This window comes from Caretta caretta, chromosome 2, assembly GCF_965140235.1.
Source record: "Caretta caretta isolate rCarCar2 chromosome 2, rCarCar1.hap1, whole genome shotgun sequence".
NCBI lineage: Eukaryota > Metazoa > Chordata > Testudines > Cheloniidae > Caretta > Caretta caretta.
The window spans coordinates 123,908,883-123,926,327 of record NC_134207.1 but is presented as its reverse complement, the minus strand read 5'-3'; the positions used below and the strand labels follow the sequence as shown (position 1 = coordinate 123,926,327).

Here is a 17,445-nt window from a genome sequence, read left to right as displayed (position 1 = left end):
TGAGCCTATAGCTGCTTGCACCTGTTAGTGCCCCTTTCCCCTTCATACACCACGTGACATTTTTGAGCAGCCCTCAAGTCTGCCTGCTTAATTGTATTTTACAACTTCATAGTTGTTGTCAAGGTTCCTTCCCCACTCTGAACTCTAGGGTACAGATGTGGGGACCTGCATGAAAACCTCCTAAGCTTACTTTTACCAGCTTAGGTTAAAACTTCCCCAAGGTACAAATTAACTTTACCCTTTGCCCTTGGATTTCCACTGCCACCACCAAACTTTATCTGGGTTCCTGAAAAAACAGAGTTTGGACATGTCTTTCCCCCCAAAATCCTCCCAACCCTTGCACCCCACTTCCTGGGGAAGGTTTGGTAAAAATCCTCACCCATTTGCATAGGTGACCACAGACCCAAACCCTTGGATCTTAAGAACAATGAAAAAATATTCAGTTTCCTTACAAGAAGACTTTTAATAGAAGTAAAAAGAAAAGAATCACCTCTGTAAAATCAGGATGGTGAATACCTTACAGGGTAATTAGATTCAAAACATAGAGAATCCCCCTAGGTAAAACCTTAAGTTACAAAAAAGACACACAGACAGAAATATTCATTCTATTCAGCACAGCTATTTTCTCAGCCATTTAAAGAAATCATAATCTAACACATACCTAGCTAGATTACTTACTAAGTTCTAAGACTCCATTCCTGTTCTGTCTCCAGCAAAGCATCACACAGACCCTTTGTTTTTCTCCCTCCTCCCAGCTTTTGAAAGTATCTTGTCTCCTCATTGGTCATTTTGGTCAGGTGTCAGCGAGGTTACCTTTAGCTTCTTAACCCTTCACAGGTGAGAGGATTTTTCCTCTGGCCAGGAGGGATTTTAAAGGGGTTTACCCTTCCCTTTATATTTATGACAGTTGTTATGTAATTTTTCTTTCACTCTTGATTCTTTAACAGCCTTTTAGAAATTCTAAAATGTCTTTCTCTATCAATGTGATCTATTCCTATTTGATCATGATTTTTTTTCAGTGTGGGTTTTAGCCCATGAAAGCTTATGCCCAGATAAATTTTGGTAGCCTCTAAGGTGCCACAAGAACTCCTCGTTGTTTTTGCTTAAATTAATATGACTTTGTGGCCCCAGTCCTGCCATCACTCCACATGTGAAACTCATGTGAGCTAAACTGGAAGTCTGCGTGGAAGAATATGCAGGCTCAGGATCTTTAGTTTTGTTTAGGTTACTTCCTTATTTGTGCACCAGCATTACCACAGTGGTGTTACTGATAAAGTTTAGCTCAGCTCTGAGTGGGAATCATGTATGCCTGTAGCAAGTTCTCCTCGGTAGCTTGTATTCTAGACAGGGCTGGAAGGTCTAGCAGATGGCTAGCTTGGAGAGTCAGACAGCTTCATTCCCAGTTGACCAATAAAAGTGACCACAGAACCAGTAAAACATAAATTAAAGATGTAGAGCAAGTCTCTCTCTCTCTCTCTCATGCGTGCGCGTGCACACAACCCTCTGTTCACATTCTACCCTTAAGGAAAGATGGTTACCAGCAAAATTATGGGCTGACAACAAAAATGTTAGCAGCTAGAGGCATGGTGAAGATGTCTGACCATGGGATGGTGAGCCAGCATCCTTAGTTTTATGCTTTGACTCTGTCACTGATTTTCTGTTGCTTTGGGCAAGTCACCTACCTTTTTCTGGTGCACTGGGTTCCTTACATATTACATGCAAAATGAGAATAGTAAGCTTTACCAACTCAGTTAGTGGCATAAGAATTATTTATTAATATATGTAAAACACTTTCAAGATTAAAATATCTAAAGTTGCATTAATTATTATTATATCTAATAAGAAGATAGGAGAGGACAAGACATGTCAGATATGATACAGTTAGCTCTCAAACACTTTTAGGTTGCCTAATCTCTCATCTACATTATGTTCCTACCCTTAGAAATGTAATTGCACTGCATTTCAGAGTCATCTGAATGCATTTTCACATAATTCCATTGTCCAGCATAAAAACAACTGTATTAAATCAGAAACCCTTGTGGAGTTGCTCTATTGGAGCAGTTTATCCTTTCTCCTAGATAAATATACCCTTATTAAATGTCAGTAAAATTACGCTTTCCTAAAATCATGACTACCTATTTTATTTCCCTTTTTACTCGCTAAACTACAGTTGGCCTCAAGAACCACCAACTTCTATACACAAAGACAAACAAAAGGTGCTCCATGGGTTATCTTTATTAAACTGCTGGATCAATATTTCAATCATCTGACTTGTTCCAAGAAGTGAAACCCTCATAAATCTTTGATGGCATAATTACCTTCTTGCACCACCTATCAGCCCTAAGGTAGACATGATTTAATAGAGTTTGTGCTTCATCATTAGTAAGTGTGGATGGAAAGAGTGGATTTTTAAAAATATTCCAAGCAAAACTTTTACATTTTGTTTCTGCAGGACTGCAAAGGCAGTGACATTGCCTGAGATGAATAGCGGAAGACAGTGTAACAAATTAATACAAATGAAGTCATTCCTGAGTGACTCCATCTGCTTTGGAAAGGAGGCTCGGACTCTCCAAAATGTGGCCAAGATCCAGTTAATTAGGCCTGACTCCAAATGAAGCCACACAGGTAACTTATAGCTTCATTAACTCTCTTCAGAAAGGCAGGCATCCAAAACCTAACCTTAATAGAACGCATATGATCCATTGACCATCAGTTTGATATTAAAAAATGAACTTTGTCATTGCTGTGTTACATGAGGTATTTGGCAAATAATGTATGCAAAATGCAGTGGTCCCAGGCATATTTTATCCTCTTGCACGCCAGTCACTGTATTTGGAGAACAAGGCTCATAATTTTTTGCCTGCAAAGTTTATTCAACATGCGTTAATAATTTAGAAACCAAGCAAGACACGTAAGGTGCCTGGTAGTGTGTTTGCTCCATAATCAACAGGAGGATTATTGGGTAATAACAAATGTTATTCATCTTCATAATGGCTAAATGACAGCCTGTTTAAAAATAACAAATGACTCCTCCTCATTGACTATTACAGAGTGACTATGACCTTCACGTATTTTAAGCAAACCAGTCCTCTTTTCAAAGACTTCCCGAGTTCTTTAATTGATAATGATGAGACGCTTTGTCTTTGCTAAGAAATAAAAGATCTAGTTTTATATGTTTGTAAAAAATTGGAGCATTCTGTATAGGCCTCTGTTAGAAGACACTGAGTATTATACTGATTTTTTCATAAATAATAAATGGATGAATAATTGAAGCAGTTAGTGAGGTGAATAACGAATGTGAGACATTTTCTTTTATCTTTATCAGTCTTCCTTCTGTCTTTTTTTTTTTTAAACTTTGTGCTGCTTGATGTTATGTCTTGCAAACTAGAATATGGAGTTTTTAAGACAGGCCTTTTAATCAGTTTAACCCTGTTCTTTGTGAAGGCCCTGATCCTGCAAATACTTAAATATATGTATACATTTACACACATGAATAGCGAGGTTGACTAAGGTGGAGGCCTAGTAAGCAGTGTTCAATATGGTATATCCAGAGTCATTTTTCTTAGAAGATCTTTGGAACAATTTTTGTGGCCTTTTAAGAGTTTCGACAATCAGAGCTGTGTGTTGAGCCCCACAAATGACTTACAGAAATTCTGTCCTTCAGCACTCTCCTCACAGGAAGAGACAGCCAGTGAAATGTGCCTGCTGCTGTATTTGGGTGAAGGAGTCTTAATTTGAAATGGCCAGTTAGAGTAGTCCTTGAGGAGCATTCCCTGTAGGAAAATAAAAAAGAGCACAGCTACTATGCCTGCTTCTGCTATTTGAAAGATGATAGAATCGTTGCAGCTGCCAACTAGCTTGTTTGACTTATTTACCATACTGTTTAAACCCACCCGATCTTTACAGCTTTAAGAATTTAAGGCTTTCTGTTATCTGTTGTTTCTTCCACGGTACTAAGTGTGTTGTCACAAACTGTAAAGATGCCAGAAATCCATGAAAGAATTGATATAAATATTCTAGTTTATCTCTTTATTAATCTCAGACAATTGTTTGGAGCAGACTGTTACCCATTTTTCATGTGAATCCAGGAACATTTTAACCATGCCCCATAAAAGACAATTCCATGTAGAAACAAGTGTAATATTCTCCTTGCATAGTCTCACATTAATTGCACCAGCGCGCACTGCTCTGGAACACTTTTGTTTTTCATTGTATGGGAAAGTATTCTCCTTGAACTAGTGGAACAATGGGCTGAATCATTCCAACTTGGGTCCAATTTCCTTCAATAACAGATTTTAGCTGCAAATCAGCATGAGGTCGTTTATCACAGACGTGTCTTTATTCAAGCAAAAAATGAAGGCATTGATTTTGTTACGTGGTTATCAAATTATCTTCATAAATCAGTTAACAGCTGAGTAGACCATGTCACAAACAAAAGTAAATGGTGTTATAGTCAGGTGGGGAAAGGTCAGAGGGTTTTATATTCCTTCACCTGGGCTGCATACAGACCCCCATGAAAACTAAACAATATTTTATCATTTTTATTTTTAAAAAATTGATGACTATCTGTCCTCTCTGACAAACACATTTCACATACAAATTACTCCTAAAATGTACATTGGAAGCAAGTTGCCTTTGGTAATGTTTTAGGCACTTAGTTTAAGATAACTAGACATGCTAAAAGCAGGTGGGTGATTTGATGTTCACAAACAACATTGGGTCAAAGGCTACGTACTATTCACTGCAAAAGGAGCAGAAAAGTAGCAATTATGCCTTCAGCCTTATAGATGTGATATATTAAAGCTACCAGCTTCACTTCCTATAATAACAGCTTTTGCCTGTTTGTACCAGATCTGTGAAAATCAGCCTGATACAGGGGAGTGAGGTAAAGGGGAAACAGTGTGGTTATAAGATATTTTACTATTTTGTTTTCCACATAACCTAGCCTTCCCCCAGCAATATTCACTATCAATGTAGTTGTGGGAACATTTTGTGTTTCCATCATTTCTTGCCTGCATTGTGATTTTATGTATATTTGTCTCCCTTGTGAGGATTACAGGCATTACAGATGTGTTTTTAATGTAAATGCTCTGCCTTCCTCATGAAAGGGCTAAATTAAATAATGTCAGGAAATACTGAAGCCTATTTTCCCTAACCTCTATCCAATGAAGAATTTTAGTCATTTAGTAAATAAACTGATATCAGAGTGGAATTAATGCTAATCACCTCCCTGCATATTATTTATTTGGTGCAAGATAATAATGCAAAGACAGCACAAATATCAGTCAATAACTACAGGGTTGGGAAGCTGTTTTTTTCCACTAGAGGCCTGTAGACCTAGATTCACTCATTTAGTTATGGAGATGGCTACCACTATTTAAAACCCCACACCAGACCTGGTGAGAGAGCCTGAGAGAGCTGGGATTGTTTAGCCTGCAGAAGAGAAGAATGAGGGGGGATTTGATAGCTGTTTTCAACTACCTGAAAGGGGGTTCCAAAGAGGATGGCTCTAGACTGTTCTCAATGGTATCAGATGACAGAACGAGGAGTAATGGTCTCAAGCTGCAGTGGGGGAGGTTTAGATTGGATATTAGGAAAAACTTTTTCACTATGAGGGTGGTGAAACACTGGAATGCGTTACCTAGGGAGGTGGTAGAATCTCCTTCCTTAGAGGTTTTTAAGGTCAGGCTTGACAAAGCCCTGGCTGGGATGATTTAACTGGGAATTGGTCCTGCTTTGAGCAGGGGGTTGGACTAGATGACCTTCTGGGGTCCCTTCCAACCCTTATATTCTATGATTCTATGATTCTATGATTGCTCTCTTGGTGGTCAACCAGGAGCCGCTGGGTCAATTTCCCTTCTATTAGTTTGCCCTCAGGCCACCAAATCTCCGACGTGCCATCGAGCTCTGTCTGGAGTGGCCTTCAGGTTGGCTGTGGCAACAGAGAAAATTACTGTCCTTGACATGAATGGGGCTTTTCTTGAAAAGCATGAATTGTTAAAGTTGTAAAAACTGGGCTACCTTCCCAAAATTTGGAACTCCCGGTATGCCTGTATAGGCAGCTGCTCACTTTCATGACATTTTCAAACACAGATTAAATATATGTCAGAAAACTTGTGGTGATGAGAGTGGGTGGAACTACAACAGGTATCCTGGCCTGACTCCAGCTGATGGGTGAGATTGTGAGACAGCCCTTTGTACTCCCTCCTGCTGGCTACCCATAACGAAGGCACCAGCATGATGGGGAGGACGGGGATGAGAACAGCCTCAACAGAGGTTCCTTTCTCCATCCTGCACTGGTGGGCAGGGAGTGGGTGGAGCAAAGGCTCCCCCCAGCACATACCAATCCACACAGGTGAGCCTGCATAGATGGGGGAATAACCTGCACCAGGTATACAGTTGGCACAAATTATTTTCCACCCCCTCCCCAAAGAAATGGAGGCGCAGGAGCCAATTCTCTCTGTCACAGTTTGGACAATGGTCTTCTCCTGAGTAGCACAGCTACACATTGCCCTTTACTTGGGGACTATAGCAAAACTGAGCCCTGGGTAAATATATTTCTGCCTATTCAAATCCCTCCTTTAATTTAATGTATTCATTCCCCATCCTAACATTTTTTGCAGAGGGTTGCCAGGCCCTGTTAAAGAGCTACCAAGTTTCTTCCCAGAGGTGACTATATTTCTGTAATGAACGAAGCTGTATGTGTTGCAATCTGAACATCAATTTGCAAAACCTCTTCTAGCACCAGGAAGTGAGGAACTGCCAGTATATAAATCAGTCAACTGTCAATACTGCTGCTCAACGGCATAATTTTCAAAGGCAAACTATGTGCAAAAGTTTGCATTTAGCTGAGTGAAAGCATTGACTAACTGTTTATATCAAAAGAGGAGCCTAATCTGGAGAGGTACTGAGCGTTTGCAATGCTAGGAGAGCTCCAGTGGAGAACCCCTCAGGATTCGGCCCATTCTGTGTATATGCAGGAAAGTCTCGGTTCCCTTATGTTAGCTTCTGGGAAGCAGCTGAGATTTTTTAGTAGAGGAAAAGCTCTTGAACAGATTACAAGGCAATATCCTACTGGGGTTAAATTGCTGTGTAGAAGTAGGCTAGCCAAATACTTTTTGGACCTCACTGAGGAACAAGATTTAGATAAAAATACAACAGATGATTGTGAATCTCAGTAAGGTTTGAAGAGATACATACATATGTATGAACTGTGCTTTTAACTATAATAGAGCAAGTTTCATCATCCACAACTCTTTTAACAGACTCAGTTCAAACAACAGCTATAAAGAGAGCTTTTCTAAAGATTGCACATATCTGTGCAGCAATTATTATTGGTACTAGGAAGTCCTTAGTTAGTCCCATGTCAATGATTTCTGAGTAGGGACGGCAGGGTTTGTCTCTTTCTTTCTCTTAATGCACACCTACAATAATAATCCATGCTTATCAGCTCTGAGAGCTGTAGATTTTACTCATATAGATATCTGTCATGATATCAAATGAAAAATCATATTTAAAAAGGAAAACATATCTACCTTTACAAATATAAATGCATGTGGTATAAATGTGACATTTTGGATTAATTATATTAATAAAATTCTTAGAACTAATCAGCCCAAGATAGCTATTATTTAGAAGCGAGCTGAAGGCATAGCAATTAAAAAGTGCTTTTTAAAATAATCAGGAAAAACTACTACAATATATTTTTAGATTGTCAAATTACTTTCATTAATAACATGCCTATGGGACAGATTTTCAAACAGGCCTCAGTTATGTAGGTACAATGAATTGCAGGAGCAAGTAAAAGAATTTAAATGTCTGATATGTCAGCACAATTTTTGTTTTCATTCACAAATCAGGTAGGTAGATATATAATTTTTTATTTATGCTTGGCTTTTAAAGGCTATTTGGCAAATTTGGCCCATATGCAAGGTTTCTCATCGACTTTAATGCCAGAAGGGACCATCATGATCACTTAGTCTGACCTCCTGCACATTGCAGGCCACAGAACCTTACCCACCCACTAACTCCTGTAATAAACTCATAACCTCTGGCTGAGTCACTGAAATCCTCAAATCATGATTTAAAGACTTCAAGTTACAGAGAATCCACTGCTTATAGTGGTTTAAACATGCAAGTGACCCATGCCCTGTACTGCAGAGAAAGTCCAAAAACCCTAGGGTTTCTGCCAATCTGGCCCAGGAGAAAATTTCTTCCTGGCCCCAAATATGGAGATCAGTGGGACCCTGAGCATTTTGGCAAGACCCAACAGCTAGACACCTGGGAAAGAATTATCTGTAGTAACTCTGAGCACTCCCCATCTAGTGTACGATCCCCAACATTAGGGATATTTGCTACTAGCAGTTGCAGATCGGGTACATTCCGTTGTAGGCAATCTTATCATATCATCCCCTCCATATACTTATCAAACTCAGCCTTGAAGCTAGTTAGGTTTTTTGCCCCCCACTGCTCCCACTGGAAGGCTGTTGCAGAGCTTCACTCCTCTTAATACTTAGCTATTTGCCTTGTAAACTGCAGTATGTTCCCATATGTTTGAGGCCAGTGCAGTGAGGAATAGTGTAGAAAACTTGTGACAAAATGAGCCACAAAAGCTTATGTGCAAGATCTGTAACTTGGTACTGTATGAAACCAATCCAATGGACAACACGATAGAAAAGGTCCCATGGATTTCCAAAAGATCCTAGAAATGGGGATATAGCCTGTGGCAGTGGTCCTCAAAGCTGGTTCGCCGCTTGTTCAGGGAAAGCCCCTGGTGGGCCGGACCGGTTTGTTTACCTGCTGCGTCCGCAGGTTCAGCAGATCATGGCTCCCACTGGCCGCGGTTTGCCGCTCCAGGACAAGGGGGACTGTGGGAAGGGCGGCCAGCTCGTCCCTTGGCCCATGCCGCTTCCCACAGCCCCCATTGGCCTGGAGTGGCGAACTGCGGCCAGTGGCAGTGGGAGCCGCGATCAGCTGAACCTGCGGACATGGCAGGTAAACAAACTGGTCCGGCCCGGCCCGGCAGGGGCTTTCCCTGAACAAGCAGTGGGCCGGCTATGAGAACCACTGGCTTATGGAAATGTGGGGCGGGGTCAGAGAAAAGACAACTACTGCCTGTGATACCATGGAAAAATCACTGCATAAAAGTACTTCTGTGAAAATCAAGTAACATTTCCTTTTGTGCAAAGGTACTTGTGCTGTATGTCTCTGTATCTATCTGGCCCAAATGACTAAGAAAAAACAAGCATGAAAATGACTCTGTAGCCTGGTGGTTAGAGCCCTCATTTAAAATATGAGAGAGCCAGGATCCAGTCCCCCAGCTCCAGTGACTCTCTAATTATTTATCCACAGACCAAGAGCTTCAAGAGGAGAGATTGAGGGATTTCCCATAACAGAATATCCTATAGCCCAGTGACTATAGCACCCACCTGAGAACTGGGAGATCCCTCTTCAAATCCTTTCTCCCCATCAGTGGAGGGGGGACTTGAACTAGGTGTCTCCCACATCCCAGTTGAGCATCCTAACCACTGGGCTAAAAGCTAGGAGTGAAATAGTCATCCTCTTCCCTGTTTTGCGTGAACTTGCCTGAAGGGACTGAGCTGGTAAGTGGCCTCTGAGCATGCCCTACCACAGGCCTGCACAACATGTGGCCCCCATGGTCTCACTGTGCGGCCCACGGGGGGTGAGTAGGCAAGTGGCGGGGTGGGGCAAGCCAACGGCTGGCTGGCTGGCTGGCTGGCTGGTCTGCCGGCCGGTGGGTGGACAGGGTGGTGAAGAGGCCAGTGGCTGGGGGGGCAGGTGAGCTGGAGGCGGAGGAGAGGGACTGAGGAGGCGAGCCAGGAGGGGTGGGGGAAGAGCAGAGCCTCAGCACGCTCGCTGCTCCGGGGAGGTGGAGGAGAAGAGGAGGGAGTGTGGCCTTGGGGAAGGGGCTCGAATCAGGGCATATCTGCTCCAGCCCCTGCCGTGAGCACCCCCAAGACCCCAGCCCACCCCCCTAGCCCCCTGCCCATCCTGACCCCTGCACCCTCCTCACATCCCCCAGCCCACCCTGACCCCTGCACCCCTTCACACACCCCCAGGCCCCTGCCCTGACCCCTGTACTGCCAAACACCTCCTCTGCACCCCCCTGCACCCCACACACCTCCCCAGCCCTCTGCCCTGATCCCTGCACTCCCCCACACCACCCCAGCCCCCTGCCCTGATCCCTGCACCCCCTCACACACCCCTAGCCCCCTGTCCTGCCCTGCCCCCTGCACCCACTCACACCCAGCGGGGTGGCGCTGGGGAAGGAGGGTTTGTTTCCACGGGGTTGGTGGCGCTGGGGGCGGGGGGGTTGTTTCGGCGGGGCCGGGGGTTTCGGCCCTCAGCTGTTTTCTTTGGAGTAATATGGCCCTCGCCGCTTTACGAGTTGTGCAGGTCTGCCCTACCACCTCTGGCTCCTCAGGCAAGTTAGACAACCAAATGCCCGTCTTTCTCTGTGTTGAGAATTGCTCTGGGGTTAGGCAGGAGACAGGTGCTCAGACACTCACAAGTAGTGTGCATTTTCAGAGGCAGAAACAAAGGGAGCTTTTACTACAAAAACTGAGGCACTGAGTGAGTTTAGGCACCTACCAGATTTTAGTGGGAATTTTGTGCATTGCAGTGGTCCTGAAACTGGGACTTAGGCACCTAACTTCCTTTTTTGTGCATTCAGGCCTAAGACCCTAATTCTGTCACTGGTGCTACATATCCAGACTCCTTGTGCCTGTGCAAAGCTGGATTGAAATCAATGGAGTGCTGCACAAGTGCAAAGGTCTGCCTGCCTTGAGCCAGTTGCAGAATTGGGGCCTAAGTGAGCATCATGATTGCTTGTATAAATCTTGTCTTTGAGGAGTTTTGTAATGAGTCCTGAAAAGAAGTTCCCATGTTTGCATAGTATCTTTCAATGGTGGTATATTGGTAAAAATTCCTGTGGATATGAGGCATCATATTACATCAGATGAAAAAAATTATATCCAGTACAGACAATGATCTCATCTCAGGAACACAACCAAGGATGCTAGCCCATTTTCATAAGAAGAAAACAAATCTTAGCTGGGCAATCTGAAAGGGAATTTAAAATACAGTTTCTGTTGGTAGTACTCCTTCTGGCTTTACAGTTGCTTTTCATTTAAAAGAAGAAAAAATAGAAAATGGCTATACAGATAGTTTATTTAATCAAAATAATTATTTTTAAATACAACAATGTTAAAGTGAGTAATGTGTTTTAAAAAAAGGAAAAAGCAACTTAACATTAAATTTCAGTGGAATTATTCTGGAAGTACTTTTTCTGTATTAATATTAAATGAGTTATTTAAGAGTAATAACAATGGACATCAAATGAATGAAAAATAAAAAGGATCAGATTAATTGAAAATCAAAAGACAAATCTTAGATATTCTTAGAGTGTCTTCCACCTTAATGTTAGAGCAGGGCAAAAATTTTCAAGCAGAACCTCTTTGCATAAGACAATATGATTCCTGCAGAAAGTATAGATTCTGATTAAATGTGTTGATTCTGATCAATTTCATTTTGAAAAAAAAATCCGAACAAAGCATTTTGATTGTGAAAATGTTCCATTTTGATATTATCAGATGGGACCGTTTTAATTGTTTGTCTCTAGTTTAAAAAACAAAAAGTCTAAATCAGATCAAACCATTTTGATTTTATCAAAACAAAATGTTCCAATCAACCCGACACATTTTTTAAACTTCATTTTGTGGAAAGTGTCGGTAACTTTTTGTTTTCGTTCATATTTGGGAAGTATACACATTTCCAAGTCTCAATTTTTTCATGAAACAGAAATTCTGGTCCCTGCACAGCTCTACTTAACATGTGACATCCATTGAAACCTATTGCCCAGTGATTTGCTTTTTTCAGGGGGAACTGGAGACTCTGGAGCTGATGTGAGGATCACAGCCAAACAGAAGAGAGTTGCAAGGTCTCTCTAAGCATTTATGTCATTCTAGCTCTGGATAGATTGAAGGACCACCTAGTATAGTGTCTCCACTTATATTTGTTTAATTATAATGAGAGATTCCCATTCCGTAACTACAGGCATTGACACGGTCATTTCAGTCTGATTTAGGGATTTATCTTTAGTCTGAATGTAAGGACAGAAACTGATTAAACTCTCCCTTTGCTCTTGACTTGACTTAAAGCCTCACATGCTGGAAGGGTGGGGTTCATCAGACTACAGCCAAAACATTTGTATACACAGTTTAAGTAACAGCATGCTAAACCTTGGCATTATGGTTAAAAATAGCTATCTGTGTTCATGCTGACTCATTTTGTAAATGAATGGGTAGATAGCTCAGTGGGTTAAGATATGGGTCGGGAGCATCTCATCTCTAGGGTCAGGGGTTCAGATTCACCTCAAATCAATAATAACCAGAAGTTATTACCAGAAGCATCTTTTCATAAGCACTTAAATTCATATTTAGGGAGGTGGGAAGAATAAGAGGCACGTTTGCACTATCCAGTTAAGTCTGTGTCAGCATTTCCATTATAAAACCTAGCAGGCCATATAAATTTAATCTGGGCTAAAAGTTGACATACAAGCATCCACCCAGCCCTGGAGTATATTTCAAACTGTATTAAAAATATCTCAGCCACTTATAAGTTAAAATACTCAAGGCTAAATAAAAATAATGAAAACTCCTTTCATCTAGGTGTGGAATGGAAAGAGGAAACAGACTGTCAAATATTCTGTGGTTTTAAAAAATCATAACGCTGTCTGTGCATCAAATGAGAAAGCATTAACAAGTTTTTCTGATTAAGTCTGAGGATACTTAAATGGTTCTTGTTGCTTGAACTGTTGGTATATGCTGTCAGCAGGTCCTGGAAACAGACCACAGAGAGCTTTAAAAATGTGAGTGATAACATTTTGAAATCACTGCAGAACTTTACTGCCACAAACGAAAAATATGGAGATTTGGCTTACTCCCAATGGGAAGATGAGCTACATATTTTTGTGTAGCTTGAAGGCATTAAATATGCCCAGTGGGAAGACTGGTTTAAAGAGAATTACAGCAGTTTAAGCATGAAAAATAAGAGTGTACTGCACATCAGCTCTCTCAATTCTCAAGCAGATACTATTACACTTTTTAATAGCTGTCTTTCTGAGATGATTTTTTTTTCTTTTTAAGAAATAGCAAACTACCACTGGATTTAAGAACAGCTAATTCTCTTAATTTGTGGGGAATATTCCACAGATTTGTGTATAAAATATCAAGCAAGAAAATGTTTGTTTCTCTTCTGTATATGTTTAGAGAATTAAAAAAAACACTAGAAAATGTACTTCGGGATAATGGATTAGTTTATCTAATACACCTTTTCCATCTCTACATGCTGTGTAACTAACTGGCAGATAAATGTCAGGAATATGGGAGGTTGGTGTATGAGTTAGTGTAAAAGTTCCATTTAAAATTTCTAAAGGTCATGGAATCTTGAATAACAATTGATATCCCAAAGATAAGAGTCTCAATGAAATGGCCATGTTGAATGAAATAACCTTTAGAGGAGACACTTCAGTGGTCAGCAGTGTTCCCTCTAATTTTTGACAGGCTGTGTGCGCAAAAAATTTCTTTTGTGCAAATTTTTGACAGGCCGTGTGCGCAAAAAATTTCTTCTGTGCAAATTTTCGTCATGTGCGCGGGGTTTAGGATCTGTGTGCGCACGCACAGCTTAGAGGGAACAGTGTCAGTAAAAAATAGAAGGGGACTTCATCTTGCTTTGGCTTCTAACTCAGGTCTTAGCTCTTTTGGAGGCCTTTCTCTTCCTAAATATATAGTAATATGTGTGTGAACAGGCTTATGTTTGTGGATAGTTTCTTTTTTTTGGTCCCATTCTATGCCAATTTTTACCACGTGAGAATCTGGACCACAATGTCTATATCTGGAAAAATTGGGGTAGGAGGGAAATAATTTGCCTTTATTTCCCTAAATAAACAGAAGACTTGTCAAAGGTAGCCTGCTTTTATCAACAGCATGGTAAAGCCACATTATCCTCTACCTACGTCTACTTCCTAAGACTCTTAGCTGCAAATCTGCCTTGTCTGACTCTGACCGTGTGGTGAAAGCTGTGTCTCCTGGCCAGTGGGCTTCAGAAAGACCTCCAGCTATATCACACCCTTTGCTAGCTGGAACTGAAGCAGCCACTTCTCTGACAAACTGGGTCCCTTACCTAGAAATGTTTGTCTGCATTTTTTCATTGAATTGATCAGACTTGGATCTCTCTGGTTTGCAGGACCCTGCAGCTCCGAAAGTCTGGCGTGTCCTCACCAACCTTTCTGCCTTTAGTCTTTTCTATATTTGTAAATACAGAAGACACAATATTCCTGGGTCTTGCTCATTTAAGACAATATAGAGCAGAATAGAGTTACACTGTAATTGAATTTTCATCCTCCCTGCCAACAAAATTCATCGCTCCTTGGATTTGTCCCTATCCACTGCTAATTGGATTTCCAAAGAGACAGCTCTGACACTCTGGCCAGCCAGAGTAGCAATGTGCTTGGTACTGAGCAAGATAAAAGAGACATGTTTGCTGTGCCGAGCATATATTCATACATTATAAGGACAGAAGGGATTACTGTGATAATCTGGTCTGGCCTCCTGTGTAACGCAGATCATAGAAGTTCCCTGAATTAATTCCTTTTTGAATTAGAACATCTTTGGAAAAATATCCAACCTTGATTTAAAAATTGCTATTGATAGAGAATCCACGACAACCCTTGGGAGGTTGTTCCAATGATTAATGACCCTCGCTGTTAAAAGCCCATACCTTATTTCCAGTCTGATTTTGTCTACCTAAACTTTCAGCCATTGGATCTTGTTATACCTTTGTCTGCCAGATTGAAGAGCCCATTATCAATTTTTTGTTTGCCACGTAGGTACCCATAAACTGTTATCCAGTCACCCCTTAACTATCTCTTTGTTATGATGAATAGACTGCAGTCCTTGAATCGATCACTATAAGGCATGTTTTCCAATCCTTTAATCATTCTTGTGGCTCTTTTCTGAACCCTCCCCAATTTATCAACTTTCTTTTTGAATTGTGGACACCAAACCTGGACACAGTATTCCAGTGAGAAACACAGTCACACGAGCAACAAATACAGAGATATTATAACCTCACACTCCTATTTAATATTCCTCTGTTTATACATCTGAAAATCACATATTCTCTTCTGACCACAGTGTCTCACTAGGAGCTCATGTTCACCTAAAAATTATCCACCATCACCCCCGAGTCTTTTTCAGAGTCACTGCTTCCCAGGTTAGAATCCTCTATCCAGTAAGTATGCCCACATTCTTTGTTCCTAGTTGTGTATCTTTACATATGGCCATATTAAGATGCATATTGTTGGCTCACGCCCTGTGTATCAAGTGATTCAGATCACTCTGTATCAGTGACCTGTCCTCTTCATTATTTACAACTCCCCCAAACTTTGTCACCTGCAAACTTTATCAGAAATAATTTGTTTCCTTCTGTCATTGATAAAAATGTTAAATAAAGTAGGACCAAGAACTGGTCCCTGTGAGACTCAACTAGGTACACACCCACCCACTCACTCATGTTTCCCATTTACCATTGCATTTTGAGACCTGTCAGTTACCCAATTTTTGATCCATGTTACTTTGTGTCATTCTAGTTTTTAATCAGAATGTACCATACCAAGTCAAATGCCTTACAGAAGTGCAAGTGTATTACACCAACATTATTACCATTATCAACCAAACTTTTTAACCCCCATCCAAAAAAATCTTGCATTCAAAGTGGTTAAGAGCCTTTCCATTTGGGAAGATCTTCCTGCTTTTACAAAACTGAGTGACAGTCACTTCTACATTAGATAATCCAGCAAGGGGACCCCACTACCTAATGAGCATTTGACATGGGCCTAATTCAGCAAGATACTTGAGCATGTCCATGGGGCTTCACCTATTTAAAGGTACATGTTCTTAACATAGGACTGTAGAAAACTACATGGAGGAGCTTAACAAAAAAGCTTGCCATTTCCCTTCAGGTTGAGCTGGAGGCCCAGGAGAGGAGGTCCCTTTAAATCATTGTCTAATCTGTTATAAGGACTTCAAAGGCACCCTGGCAGTTATGTCAGAAATCTTAGTGTGTGGGATGTTTCCAGAGTTCACTTTTCGCAGGGCTGTATGGAATCACTGTGGACCCCTCAGATCTAATGGAGGTGATTCCAGGGACCAGACAGCTACGTGGGAGATATAGGGGGAATAGGAAAAATGGAGCTGGCCAGTTGGTAAAACAAAGGCCTCTGGGAATGCATCTTTGATGCCCAGGCTCCCTTCCCATTGCAGCTGCTCTTCCTCTTTAGGAAAGTGGAGGAAGGAATTCTTTCCCTGTGAGGGGGCATGGAACAAGAAGGTGTCTGGGAAGATAGCTCATACCCCCCTATATCCTGTGGTGCTTATGTTTGAGCAGCCATCTTGGCCAACATACCAGGGATTGAACTGATTATATCGAGAGCTAACATATGAGCTGCTACAGCTTGACCTAAAGAGACAAGGCTTCCTAGCTAGCGCTGTAACAGGTTCATGCCCTTTGGGGACCAGACACCCAGAGAGACCTGCAATGAGTGCTGACCAGTGGGTTACACTTCAAAGGGTCATCCTCCTACAGTGAAGCAAAGCCAAGCTGCCCTTATCTACATGGGGAAGAGGGAGGAAAAAACCCATGGGCAGAGTCTAGAACACCAAAGTTATTGTGATTTATTTTTAAATATTGGGAGGTATGCAGCTACTGTTTTTATGGGGGCCATATAAACACATACATAGAGAGAAACCAAATTGCATAATATCTGTTCTTCTGAGATTGAGAGGAATAAAATGTGCAATATAGATCCCTCAGACTTTAAAGATCATGGACATTAATCAAAAATTGAAAGGAGATAAGCTATCTTTATTGAGAATAGGCACTGACATTCACAAGAGGCAAAGAGCAAGACCTCAATGAAATAGAAGCTAATTCAGAGGCCATGTCATTTAAAACACTTCTATTCATATATATACCTCCCACGTACTACTCAAGTTCACCATTAAATCAGCTGCTGTGGGTTCTCCAAATGAATCTGTCAGCAGTTTAAAAATGTACAGGCTGATATTTAAAAGTACAGTACCAAACCCTGGGTTCAGTGATGAAAAGGTCAGGATGAAGATCTACATGTTCATGAAGTGATCAAGAAACATTAGTAAGGGGGAAGTGATGTTCCAAGGGTGCAAAGTAAGTGAAATAATTAGATCAAAAATGGGTGACCCTTTTGGTGAAATCAGCCCTGGAGTGTGATATTCCATGAGGGGAAGGAAGGAACTAAACTTTTTTTGGCATACGAGGTACATGGTTACTATAAATTGAGGGTATGATCCACAACACAAGTCCTATCAGTGTTGTTCTCTCTAACAC

General features: G+C 41.2%; 1 protein-coding gene across 1 annotated transcript in view; it reads left to right on the top strand.

The window, feature by feature from the left end:
• The window catches only part of CDH20 (cadherin 20), a 246,230-nt gene that overhangs the window by 25,411 nt on the left and 203,374 nt on the right, over positions 1-17,445 (top strand). Inside the window, exon 2 of the mRNA XM_048839675.2 lies at positions 2,453-2,625. The gene's annotated coding sequence lies outside the window, so the exon portion shown is untranslated. The remainder of the gene's footprint in view (positions 1-2,452; positions 2,626-17,445) is intronic.